This window comes from Periplaneta americana, chromosome 15, assembly GCF_040183065.1.
Source record: "Periplaneta americana isolate PAMFEO1 chromosome 15, P.americana_PAMFEO1_priV1, whole genome shotgun sequence".
In the NCBI taxonomy this organism is placed as follows: domain Eukaryota; kingdom Metazoa; phylum Arthropoda; class Insecta; order Blattodea; family Blattidae; genus Periplaneta; species Periplaneta americana.
The window spans coordinates 116,000,690-116,014,202 of NC_091131.1; the positions used below are offsets into that span (position 1 = coordinate 116,000,690).

General features: G+C 33.8%; 1 long non-coding RNA gene across 1 annotated transcript in view; it reads left to right on the forward strand.

Annotated features, from left to right (window-relative positions):
- LOC138715663 (uncharacterized) overlaps window positions 1-13,513 on the forward strand; it is a 364,471-nt gene that overhangs the window by 264,119 nt on the left and 86,839 nt on the right. The window lies entirely within an intron of this gene.

Genomic DNA, 13,513 nt, shown 5'->3' on the forward strand with positions numbered 1-13,513 from the left:
GTTGCGAGCGTCGTTAAATAAAACATAACATTTAACATTTTACCTTGGAAAGTGTAGTTCCTTCAAACGGACATAGACTTTATGTCACTACAGAAGTGAATCGAGGACTGGGCAAAAATGCATAATAAGGTATGATTAAAACAGACCCTTACGCACAGACAACTTGATATATTGTCGAAACTAACGATGAATGAGCGATATGTAGTTAAATTTAATGCTATTAGGAAGTAATAACACTTTATGTCTGATTTTCGTTGCGTATATTTTGAACCAATGACAGTCAGGGATGGAATAATTTTACAAATATAGGCTATTGTACACGCGACACATACATATTAAGTATTAATTATTCAGTAAGATAACGGTGCATATTTTTATGGCTTAATTACATATTCGGGTGAGCTACTATAGGCCTACTGTATATTTAAACTTTATTTGGTCCAAGTAAAATATCACTTTTTACTAGATTTTATTTTTTTTGTCCGCTGAATATAATCGTATTTTTACGAATGTTGTCGTAAAAGGCAAGTAGCCCTATTTCACCTGGACCAAAAATAAAAAGAAATTGAGTAAAAATTAGTATTTTATCTTGGAGCTCACTGGAGCTGTTAGTTTTCTAGATTATTCGAGTCATTGTATAAACTCTCATAAAATGGTATTCTTTTGCCCATCATGTACTCACATTTGTTTCTTGTGACTAGACGCAATTCGAACCTATGAAAGTAAGTTCGACCCAAAGTTATGTCTTAAGCGTTGATTATACCTCAATCGGCAATGAAGATAATGATGATGAGGTGACAGTGACGGGGTGTAGTAGTAGTAGTAGCAACAGCAGCAGCAGCAGTGGTGGAAAATTCAAGTAGTTGCATTGTATACATTATACAGAAGTTTTTCCGAAAAAAAAAATAGACCTGTGCAGTAGCCTGATGAGCATTGGACTTTGAGTTTCTCAACGTCTTTGTAGGTCTACTTACATTTAGCTACAAACATTTGAATTCTATTAAAATGTGTAATAAGAACGCATTCTTAACGAAAGTGAGAGCTAGAGAAATAGCAAATTACCAATATGGCGGTTGCTTTATGTGACACAGTGGATAATAATAATAATAATAATAATAATAATAATAATAATAATAATAATAATAATAATAATAATAATAATATCTTGCCGCCGGTCATGTGGTTAATTTCACACACAACTGCATTTTCAGGCGAACTCAGGTCGAACCCCGACAACAAAGTTTAGAAGCCACCGGCGTAGCTCAGTCTGCTAAGGCGCTTGCCTGCCGAACCGGAGTTGCGCTCGGACACGGGTTCGATCCCCGCTTTGACTGATTACCTGATTGGTTTTTCCCTGAGGTTTTCCCCAACCATAAGGCGAATGTCAGGAAATCTATGGCGAATCCTCGGCCTCATCTCGTCAAATACCATCTCGCTACCACCAATCCCATCGACGCTAAATAACCTAGCAGTTGATATAGGATTCGTTAAATAACCAAGTGGAAAAACGAAGTTTAGATGTACGGTATAAGAATAATATCAACGGTATTAATCCAGGCGGTGTAAAACACAATATTGATTGATTTATGATTATGTTAGTGTAGCTATCTTTCAAATTTGGATGAGGGGCAATGGATAGCTAAATTTGAAAAAAAAAAATGTTTAGAGTGGATTTTTGCGAAATGAAGAGCAGAGACAAGCAAAGAAGAGGGAATGGAGAGCAACCAGTCGCCTCTGTCATTGTCGTGATCGTCGTTAATGATGATGATGATGATGATGATGATGATGATGATGATGATATTGATAAAAGAATAGAAGAATGAAGAAGAAAATTATAAGAGGAGACAATTAAGAATTATGAGGAGAATAAAAAGTTACATAATATTTATGAGTAGAAGAATAAAAAGTCATTAGAAAGAGGAAGAGTAGGAAAAATGGATGAGAAGAAGAATCTTACGCAAGGTCGGTAGTAAAGACTTGTGTTTTATGAAAGCAGAAACATCCTAGAAAGCCGTTGTTACAATTAGTTGGCTTGGAAGAGGGCTGCGAACATAATCCTGCGGCTGTACGGCTGCGTTTTGGGATGAGTCGAGAGAAGCAGAAAGTCTCGGAGCGAAGTTCTTCTCTCTAAGCTCTAAGGGTTTTAATCCTCAAGAACAGAAGCCAAAAGATCTGACATCCAATGAGGGAAAGGGTGTTGTTGAAACCCCCTTCCTGTCATTTCACAAAACGTCTGCAAATAATGTACATCTAACGTATCTGGGATTCACAAAATACTCGTATTACTCGATGCAGATATGGTAAATGTTTGTAATTGCAAACAGGACTGTCGAATGGCAGATCAGTCAGCAGACGGCTTCTTACCAAAAGGACCTGAGTTAGATTCAGAACAGATCTTGTGACATTTGTAATGGACAAAACTGTAATCATAAAACAAGATTTGACCAAGTATTTGAATTTTTATTTCATTATACCATTGTTTCATTATTCCCGTTTTATCACCCTATCATTATTAAACAATCTTTGTAGTTAAAAACAGGAGTTAAAGAATGGTTATATTATCTTGAACACAGAGACCAGTACTTGATTTCAGACAAATTCTGTTAGATTTGTAAGGGACAGGTTATCATCAAAATGTGAGTCATATTATAACTCCATATGGCCTTTTCTGTTAGTCTCAGCATTAATGAAATAATTAAAGTTTTATAAATGAGAACAAAACAAATCTCATTATATTATGCCATACTTGCTGGCGATAAAGAAAATTATTTATAAATATTACAGAATACATTCGTAACTAGTGAGAAAACTTATATTTTGCTGGTATGAGTGGTATCATTCGAAAGAGATTACATAATTAACCCTTTGCAGCATAGTTCAGAAGAACCACAGTTTTCTTTCTTTCTCTACAATTATAGCACAAATGTTCCACACCTCTTGAGGATACATAAAGGTGCCATCTATGTTTAACCTGCTAAGTGGCACTGTGCCTGAACGATAAAAATAACTGTTTTAAATTATATCATCAAAAGTGATGAATGAATGGTGTATCTGAACTACAGTGCGTTCATAGCTCGGCCGGACCGTTCCGCGGCGGGCTTGGATGTAGAAAATGTGTTCAAGTTGAAGGTTATCACTTTCAACATCTGTTGTGATGCAGGTAAGCCTAATGTTAATAGAGTAATTAGTGTTCCGTCCCCTTGACTTGCTGGTCGTTTACGTGTAACTCTGGCGGCAGGCGCGCCAATCTTCACCCAGTCCGGCGGAGCTACGAACTCACTGTATAAAAAGAGCAACATTAATACATTATTTGTAATACCATTGTTAATGTCACATTATGCTATATTGGTATATTATATCAAAATCCCTACTGTGGCATAGTGGTCGCTCAGAGTGACCATCATTTTTTTTAATTGTGTGCAGAGTTAAAATTTTGAAAAAAAAAAAATGATCGAAGCTTCGTTATGATCCATGATATGAAAAACATAAAAAATTAAAATTTGTTTTCATTTTTTGGCTTACTGTGCTGCAGAGGGTTAATAATTGAATCAGTCATTTCAGAAAGGTTTTTGGTCCTTTTTTGGTAAAATCAGTTAAAAACGTTATTGTATTCGTCATCTACTGATATGCATTTCTGTTAAGAAATAACATTATACCATGCGTTCATTATGACATACACATTTCACAGCACATTTGAAAAGGCCACATTTCTGGAATAGGGCCACTTTTATAGAGATATGATTGCTGTTATGATTTCGGACTGAAGGCCTTTCTAAAATGACTGTTTCAATAACACAATTATTGTGAGGCTGCCTGGAGAACCCCACCTTAAGTCTGTAGAAATAATTTTTCAGTAGAGCAAACTAAAGAAAATCAGAACAAAAAAAAGCTATTTTGAAATCTTGATGCTATCTGTTAGATTGGCCTACTTCATGAACTAGGCCTACATATAAAATACAACTCCAAGGCTGCCAGCAATGTCGAAACATATTATATTAGCGTCCAATTTTGCAAGTTCACCTTTAAATGCAATTTACTCAATATGCCTAATTTAAAAGTAAAGTTTTCAGAATTCAATTAAAAAATGTAATTTTTGTCCTAGAAACATAATTTTTTTAATGTTTAACATTTTCTCCTCTTTATAATACAGTAAAAAAAAAACAACAGAAAATTGATATTTGCCGACTTAAGCTGGAGTTTCACAGGCAACCTCTCAATTATAGAATATACGCAAAGACGTAAACAGGAAACTGAAACGAACGAACAAATAAGGCCATTCAATTACTAAGGAATGAAGAATCCTCTTCTAGGCCTATATGTTATCAAGTTAGTAATGTTTGAAAATTGAAGAATATATTTTTAATAAACAAGACAGTTGAGCGTTAGAATTCTAGTATGCGGGAGACTGAATTCTGATACTAATAAAACTCGACGAGTAGAGAAACAGTTGGAATGAAAATTCTGAGACGAATGGAAAGTAAATAAGGGATTACGTAAAAACGAGTTTGCTACAAACTGGCGTAAATTTCAACCAATAAATAAATGGTAAAATAGAAAAGGAATTGGAGTATATAGCAAGAATGGATGAAATTAGGTAAAGAAGACTGCGTAGAAGTATCGATCGCTCCCACAAAAAAAAAAAAAAAAAAAAAAATGGAAAGAAATTGGGTTAGACAGGTGCTAAGTCTCAATTTAAATTGTGAACTTAAATTTAAGTTTAAAGAGAGAATAAATATATTATTTCTGCTATTATACGTACTTGTAAACATCTGAAAGTCTCAAAGTTTTAAAATGTATTAAAATTCTTCAAATTGGAATATAATTTAAGAAAATATAGTAATTTCTTTCATAAGATTCATTGTATTTCGTCAAGGAGTGTAGCTTTGTTATATCGTATTTCTTCTAGAGCGGACGTAAGGCGTATCCAGCAAGAACTAGTACTGTATTTACTCATGAGAGGATTTGTCAGTAGAGAAGCCACAAGAACCTTCGCCGAGAGGGTTTGCTTGATAACTACCCCACAGAACAAAGTGCTTTCTATTTCAGTGTTCTGTTCCTATAGTTAGATGCAAGTAGTCTCTACGGTGCCTGAATGGTCTAGATCTTCAGACTGTCACGCAAGCGGTCCGGTTCGATTCCCAGTCAGATGAGATTTTTCATTGAATAATCCATACTGACATTTGTGGCGGTTTTCTCGGAGTTCTCTCCTTTCCTCACGATAGGTAACTACATTAATCTGTCCGATCTACATTTAATTATAATTACTGATGACCAGGGAAAGGATTTATATGTAAATACATATTTACTTATAAAGCTAATATAATTTATATTTTGCATTATCTTTATGTTTCACAATGTGTAGGGTTGAAAAATCCTACTTTTATTTTCCATATTTTTCCATATTTTAGAGTTTAGTACATATTTTCGTTAATTTCCATATATTTTCCATATTTCATATAAAACAGTCCATATTATATTAGGTTTAACAATAAAACAAAACAAAATTCCATTAACTTTTAAAAATACATTTCAACAATAGAGATTTAAACACATGTTCAGTAATCCCTTTAACATCAGAGTTATTTGAAAATTAGCAGTCCTATCAACAATGGGAAAGTAAGTTACAAAACTGTATTAATTTAATTTAAAATTTTTAACAGACTTCAGTTGTGCAGCTCAACAGTTAAATGCCAGTCAGAGTACACATAGGTTCAGTTTTGTAAATCATACTATAAAGACGGTAAATATGCCAAAAGTACGTCATTCAGTCAATTTAAAATCAAAACTAACAAGTTACATTTCAGAATTTAAAGAAGATGGTTTATCAACTGACAATAAAATATTATTTTGTAATTTGTGTCAGTGTGCAGTATCATCTACACAAAAGTTCCTGGTGCAACAACACATTACAACTAGTAAACATCAGGCCAACAAACAACTAAATTCCAAGCAGAGACAATTGTTTTTAACACAACCAACAACATCGAATGTAAGATCTGAGTTTAACATCGACCTGTGCCGTTCTCTCATCTCTGCTGATATTCCTCTCTACAAACTAAAGAATAAGGTCTTCAGGGAATTCCTTGAAAAATATACTCAACATACAATCCCGGATGAGTCAACACTTAGGAAGACGTATGCTCCATCCATCTACGATGAGACAATACAGAAGATAAGAGATGAAATTAAAGATAGTTCAATTTGGGTTTCCATTGATGAGACTCCCGACAAAGAAGGTAGACTTGTTGGTAATGTAGTTATCGGTTTGTTAAGTGAACAATATTCTGAACGAATTCTTTTACATTGTGATGTTCTAGAAAAGTGCAATAACAAAACTATAGTTAAACTGTTCAACGAAGCTATGGGTATCCTGTGGCCAAAGGGTATTATGTACGATAATGTGTTATTCTTTATTAGCGATGCTGCCCCTTATATGGTCAAAGCTGGACAAGCATTATCTGTTGTATATCCTAAATTGACTCATTTTACTTGTGTGGCGCATGCATTTCATCGTGTGGCAGAAGTGGTCAGAGACAGTTTCCCTAAAGTAGATTTGTTGATTTCATCAGTGAAAAAAGTATTTCTCAAAGCTCCCAGTAGAGTTAACGTGTTGAAAGAAATGTACCCTGAAATTCCATTGCCACCAAAGCCAATTTTAACTAGATGGGGTACATGGCTAGAAGCAGTTGAATATTATGCCGAACATATAGACTCTATTAACAATGTTCTCCTTGCATTGGACTCTGAAGATGCAGTCTCAATTGATACTGCGAAAACAGTTACCTGTGACATAAGTGTGAAGAATGACTTAGCTCACATTCAGCATACATTTTCATGCATCATAAAAACGCTCAAAAGTCTCCAAAATAGGCACCTTTCACTATCTGAAAGTTTTGAAATTATAAATAGTACTGTGGAACAACTGAATCGTGGTAGAGGTAAAGTTGCAGATGCAGTAAGAGCTAAGGTGGACACTGTACTTTCAAAAAACCCTGGATATGAAGAACTACAAAAGGTTGTTGCTGTGATGAGTGGTGAATCAACAGTGAAGATTAACTTGGACTTATCCCCAGCAGACATTGTGAAATTGAATTATGTACCAGTTACTTCTTGTGACGTCGAACGCTCTTTTAGTCAGTATAAATCTATCCTCAGAGACAATAGAAGAAGATTCACTTTTCAGCACTTGAAAGAAATGTTTGTAACCTATTGTTATGGTAACAGACAATAAAAATTGTGTTTTGTTGAAACTACATTGGAAGATAAGGTACGTCCATTATATTTTTTGTTTAGTTTGATTAAAATGTACCAATATTTAACGTACATAGTCATTTTTTTATAATTTTAAGTCCATATTTAATTCCATATTTTGGTAAAAATCCATATTTAATTCCATATTTTGGTAAAAATAACTACATATATATTTACATATTTCATATATTTTTAGTCCATATAAATCCGTTCCCTGCTGATGACACACGGAGGTGGCTGATGTACAGTGGAAGCCAGCGATTTTGGTAGGTGATTTCGATGACTTTGCCAGTAGACGAGACAATGTTGTCCTGTGTGAGCTGCATGCATGAGTTGCGATAACGCTCTCAGTTGTTGTTTATATGTTTATACCCACCGCTCATATAATTATTATGAAGCACACCACAGTACAGTCCGATTCATGGGAGTGCCGTAAATGACTTTCGTTCGTAATAATTTTACAGTAGGCCTACTTCTCCTACACCTCTAAATTAAGAGTAAAAAAGCATTGCATAGCCAGAACCAAGAAATTATTGCAAATGTTTGTCACTGCATGAAGCAAGAAGCGAAAAATTAGGTAAACTATGACTGAATTGTCTTCATTAATAACAGACATTCATGAAGTACAAGAACGAGTTGCGGAAACGACAGGAATCGACACGTTCGATTTCAAGAGCGATAACCGAGAGAAGAGGCATGCTGAAATAAGGAAATATGTAATTCGATGAACCAAGCAAGAAACTCATGTTCCAAAAGGATTAATGGAAACAGATAAATATGAGATCTTAACTTAATGATTTAATTCACGCGTAGTTTGTGTTTGCAAGGAATGGTAATCCTTGGACGGTGAGGCTGTCTCTGAGCAATAGGTGACGAGAAAAGTCGTCGTTTCGATTCTTGTGTTGTTTAGTCTGAGTCTGATAGTTGTCGAGATTGATGGATGATTTTTTTTTACTGTGGCAATTCCTACACTTGTCGCATCCGCCGTTAACAAACTTAAATCCTAATTTATTAAGACTCCCTCAAACTACGGAACGCAGAAATGTGTAACTTTTTCACCATCTTCATAGTCCGTGTCAGCAATTTCGCTTCTTCTCCAATAACAAGGTATTTTTCTTTGTGGCGGTCTTCTGAAACGAAGGGACAGGACTTAAATTAGCCTTTTCTTTTTTTGCCTCGTAAACTTCAACACCACAAGGAAAGGGATGGATGAAAATTTGGTAATTTTTGGTAAAAAAGAATACATTTTTTTCTTTTAGAAAATTATTGTTATACCTAAAGATGTTTATGCAGCTGAACTAGTTACTATAATATTTACACACTGATTGTGAAGGCAGATGTCAACATTCATCTGCATCCTAGAATAACGGGACAATTTTCGGTTAAGGAGGCATATACATCTAAGGAAAGTATTTTTCCTATTTGTTGAATACACTTTCCTCAAAAGTGTATTAAACATTTGTTTAAATGTCTCTAAGACATTTTGAGTTATGACTAGAGACCGGATTTTTCAGATTTTTACCTATATTTTTCCTTCCTTCTAAACTCATGATTTCTTATATAATTATCCGAATCATGGTTATAACAGTGATATATGTAAATTCTGTTGAACCTAAAAATACCTAAATTGGATCTTAAGAACTAAAAAAAAAAATCGTAATTAATATGTATTTTTGTATATTTACTATGTTTTATATAAATATATTTAGTAATGTCAATACATCTTACAATTTTTATTCTCTTCTGCACTGGAGAAAGCGACCCAATCTGCGGTCTTTACCCCTTCAGTCTTTTGTTGTTTTGGATAAAATGGTTAACAGGGATTTCCGTCTTTCTTTGTATAGCGGGCCGTCCTTCAGAGGCTTCACCCTCTCAGGGGCAATGATTGGGACTGTATGACGTATTTTGGAATTTCCACTGATCGCAGACATGCCAGTAGAAGGGTATGAAGTGATTTAACTTTCTCTTAAGGTGAATTAACTGCGAAATAGTCGTATTATTAAAATTCGTGAAGTTTTTGGGCATGTTCCCAGATAGAAGACTGTGATTTTGCGCGTGCGGGTACAAGCGGGTGAACTTTTCTGAGGTCTCTGTGCAGTCTATCTTATTCTGTGTTTCTTGTGTTAACATTGAATTTTTATATTTTGTGTTTTGTTAAGCTATGCCAAAACAAGTTAAATCACATTTATTACGACAGTGGATTGAAAATGATTCCAACTTTACCACTGAGGGAAAATTTATGTTATTTAAAACTGACTGTAAACGTACATTTTTAGCAATCAGGCAATTTTTGCGACCCCTTTCACAGTTTAGTTAAAAAACCTAGGAAAACCTATTTCACCTATTCTAATAACCTAAAATGAACTTCTTAAAAACCAAAAAATTCGGTCCCTAGTTATGACTTACAACGTAAGACTATGTCAATTGCCTTGGTCATTTAAATAGGGACAGAAGTTCTCATATTCGTTAAGTTTGTCGCTCATTTTCGGTAACTTAAATTTTCCAAATTCATTTCCGTCATAACTTCGACATTTTTCAAGATAATAAATGTATGACATTTTACATGCAAGTGCATGTCATACTAGAAAACAAGCCCTATTTCTAGCATTGTTTTATAATTTTAAACTCTTTTTTCGTTAATTATTATTATTTATGTAAAAAATAAACTGTACAGTTATTCGCGACAAAAGAAAACATATTTATTATATATAGGGGTTTATATATATATATATATATATATATATATATATATATATATATTGATCTGGCACGGGAAGGGTTTCTTTACAGAGACATTGTGAATAAAACAGAGAGGAAAACATTTTAAAATAATCAAAATCATAAAAAAATATCAGAGAAACCAATTTTTCCTGCAAATATTTCACCAATTGAAAAATATCATTCACAATAAATATTTTATTGATTCTAAAAATTTGTTTATTAATTTAGAAGTATTGGCTGATGACTATACTAAATTTCAGCACACATTCATTCAGGATAATATGTAAAAGTTAAATTTTTGGATTTTACTAAATTTACGTTATCGAAAGGTGTTACATACTCACTTAAATGCATACGTTAACTGTGTTTTTGTCTATCTGCGCTACCCGATGTTTTCTTTCTTTTTTTTTAATATAGTACATAGTACTGAATCTGCCATATTGAATTCGTAATTTTTTTTTGTCACTGTTATTTATACTCGCTTTAACATCTTTGGTCATATCGCGAGTTAATCTTCTGTGTGAAATCCGAAGACCTGTATGTACTATTGTTGAGACTGGTTCTATTGTTGTGTACTAGATGGTGACTGTATATGTATTACTGATTTATTATGAATATGATTTCGGTGATGAATGAGGCCGGTGATATTCAGGGATGTTGTGGTCCGAATTTCCTGGCATTTGCCTTATAGTTGAGGGAAAACCCTGAAAACCTCAACCAGGAAATTCAACCCAACCGAGAATCGAACCCGGGCCTTCTGCGTACGAGACCAGCATGCTGACCCCTACACCACAGAGGTGGTCGTAGGAATTTTATTATTCGTAATTTTCGTCTCGAAAACCCCTCTGATATAAAATTTAATTTCTCACACAGTTTTGTTTCACTCCACAACTTTAAGGATAATTTCGGACAAAATGATGCCATATTCGTATTCTATGATCCCAAAGATACCCAGATATCGATTTTCTTCGAGATCGAATGACATGAGATTTCTCACTCCCTACTGCCTTTTCACCAGTACCTTAGGAGATGGTATTTAAAAAATCTAAGAATTTTAACCAAAATTGTAGAGAATAACCTTTATTTTAAATTGTAAGTCTCTACACCGGCTAATTCAAAATACTTTAGTGGATTTTTAAAGCCGTCAACTTCATTTTCTCTCTTCTCTGCTCCGTACGGTTAACGGATAAAAGAAACCTCAAAAGTTATTTGAAGAGAGTATATGAAGTTGATTTTTTTAAAATTCCTTATACATTTTAGAAACAATTTTGAGAGATGAGATGAATAGTCAATTTTGTAAAGGAGGCTTTGTTTAAATTTAAAGGCCGCATGTCTATTGGTTCAAAAAATAAATCAGTATATTACTTTCATTCTTAATGTTCGTATTTCGTAAAACTCCCCAATAGCAAAGTAAACCGCAAGACTGAACTTTCCGGATTAAATATTCAACGTATTATTATTATTATTATTATTATTATTATTGTTATTATTTTTTTTCTTCAAATTCTTAAATTCTTCGTTTTCTTCCTTTTCATGCTTACTGTGGCTGAACTCAGCAAATGCTCACTGTGGCATTTTATATCGCTTAGTGGCAAGTTTCACACATAATAATGAGGTGACATTGAGATAACGATCAAATTGTTGGAACGATGGCAAAGGAAAAACAGGAAATACCCGAGAGAAGCTACTTCATTACCGTCTCCGTCCAATAGATACTGCGCCTCGATTCAGGCGTTTGTCCGATATTCGCTTTGTAGATCACAAATGAATGTCATTGGATTGTAAATACAATCACTAGACGTCAGTTAACTGATGCTTGATTTTTCTTCATACATCTCACAATGTTGCAGTGAAAATTTGCAAGTATGACGACGTGGACTAATATGGAAACCAGAGAGGAAATTCAGTCACCCGTAGCGGTAGGATCGACAAGTCTGTAGCAACGACCTTGCAGGGAGCGAGTGAAAATAAGAGTGAATCACATGAAAAGGAAAGTGGCTCCTCCTCCAAACCGCAGCATGAGACGCTTTGCTGCGCAATGAGGACGACCACTTTCATAGGTTGTCCATATTCGCAGGATTTCACGGCGCAAATTAATAATAATAATAATAATAATAATAATAATAATAATAATAATAATAATAATAATAATAATACATAGGTTGTCCATATTCGCAGGATTTGACGGCGCGAATTAATAATAATAATAATAATAATAATAATAATAATAATAATAATAATAATAATAATAATACAGACATGGACACATTATTAGACTAAAGTGATTAGGCCTACATGTGCGAAGTCACTGTATTTATCGGCAGAAATAATGAACAAAAATGTATTTTGCACAGAAATAATGAACAGAAAATTGGTTCTGGAGGTTCTTAATATTTTGTGAACATTCCCTTATTCTTCATTAACATGTTGATTTTGTCAGAGATGCTGGAAACCAAAGTTGGACACTTTCTTTGAATATCAGCATCATTTACACAGATATAAGATAGTGCTTCAGTAAGTCCATGTTTTGTTTTAAGTTTCTTTTTGTTCCGGTTCCTCTTCAATATAGACCATATATATTCAATTTGGTTCATATCCGGTCATTTTGCAGGCCATGGGAAAGCAGACTGTTGAATATCTTCTGCAGTATACAATTAAAACACGAATAGTACCAACACAGCCAGACAAAATATATGCAACCTTTGAAAAAATATACCAGATGATGTGAAGAATCATATTTACAGCAATAGAGGGACTGTGAATTATACTGACAGTTGATACGACGAATTATATTATGTTTCAAAGAAAATCGTTTCAGTCTAATAATTTGTCCACGTCTGTAATAATAATAATAATAATAATAATAATAATAATAATAATAATAATAATAATAATAATAATAATAAAACATTGCTGTTTCATCAACAACATCAATATAACCACCAGCACTACATATCATAGTGACCATCATCAATGATTCTCCATTAACATAACATCATCAACAGCAGCAGCATCTGCATCACCATCTCGTTTTCATTATCATCATTATCATTATTAGCTGTAGTAGAACCGCCACCACCATTTTATCATCGCAGTCACCAATGTCATCAAATCATTATCATTTTCATGTCATAATTATGTCACCATATCACCATCACCACCACCACTATCATAATAATCATCATCATTTCTATCTTCATCATAATCATTAGTCAGTTTTCAATAACACTTTCATAGTTACTTTTTTTTTTAAATACGTATTTCATATTCCGAGGAAACGAAGAGGAAGGCAGAAAATAGGAAAGATTGGAGAAAGCTGGATTTCAGTGAAAAACCTGAATGAATGAATGAATGAATGAATGAATGAATGAATGAATGAATGAATGAATGAATGAATGAAGCTTATAGTGGAATGCAGATGTTTTAAATTTTTTATTCTTCCTTTCCTTTTTATGCGGAAATAAATTGTCACAGTTTCTTGTCTTCTTTTCGTTTCTTATTTTATTCGTCTTCCTACCATATATTAGAGCTTACACGTAAC